The sequence below is a fragment of the Triticum aestivum genome, unplaced genomic scaffold (assembly GCF_018294505.1).
Source record: "Triticum aestivum cultivar Chinese Spring unplaced genomic scaffold, IWGSC CS RefSeq v2.1 scaffold81398, whole genome shotgun sequence".
NCBI lineage: Eukaryota > Viridiplantae > Streptophyta > Magnoliopsida > Poales > Poaceae > Triticum > Triticum aestivum.
Genome location: NW_025306647.1, coordinates 1 through 743, shown reverse-complemented (window position 1 = coordinate 743; position 743 = coordinate 1). Strand labels below are relative to the sequence as shown.

The 743-nt window shown below is 50.9% G+C and overlaps 2 non-coding genes across 2 annotated transcripts; both read left to right on the top strand.

Moving 5' to 3' along the window:
• Positions 1-89: 89 nt before the first annotated feature.
• LOC123179571 (5S ribosomal RNA) lies at positions 90-208 on the top strand. The gene has a single exon (XR_006490466.1). It is a non-coding gene; the product is annotated as a 5S ribosomal RNA (ribosomal RNA).
• A 297-nt stretch (positions 209-505) lies between these two features.
• Positions 506-624, top strand: LOC123179570 (5S ribosomal RNA). The gene has a single exon (XR_006490465.1). It is a non-coding gene; the product is annotated as a 5S ribosomal RNA (ribosomal RNA).
• Positions 625-743: the final 119 nt, after the last annotated feature.

The following is a 743-nucleotide window of genomic DNA, read 5'->3' as shown; positions in this document are numbered from 1 at the left end:
GAGAGGGAGCGGCCAAAGCAATGTACAATCGTCTTTGTAGTGGAGCTGGGAGGGGCAAGGATAAGGGACGAAGACCGGGGTAACATGTCGGATGCGATCATACCAGCACTAAAGCACCGGATCCCATCAGAACTCCGAAGTTAAGCGTGCTTGGGCGAGAGTAGTACTAGGATGGGTGACCTCCTTGGAAGTCCTCGTGTTGCATTCCCTTTTTAATTTTTTTCGCGCCGCTTGCAAAACAAAACGCACGTGTAAGTACTATATTTACCGTGTTTTATTATTTTGCACGAGTGCGGTAAGTCATAGCTGGGTGCTCACGATTCACGGGTCCGACGTCGGCGTTGTGGCGCGGCAAGCGTGCACTGGTGCGGTTGAGAGGGAGGGGTGGAAACCGCGTTAAACTCGTCTCCGTAGTTGAGAGGGAGCGGCCAAAGCAATGTACAATCGTCTTTGTAGTGGAGCTGGGAGGGGCAAGGATAAGGGACGAAGACCGGGGTAACATGTCGGATGCGATCATACCAGCACTAAAGCACCGGATCCCATCAGAACTCCGAAGTTAAGCGTGCTTGGGCGAGAGTAGTACTAGGATGGGTGACCTCCTGGGAAGTCCTCGTGTTGCATTCCCTTTTTAATTTTTTTCGCGCCGCTTGCAAAACAAAACGCACGTGTAAGTAATATATTTACCGTGTTTTATTATTTTGCACGAGTGCGGTAAGTCATAGCTGGGTGCTCACGATTCACGG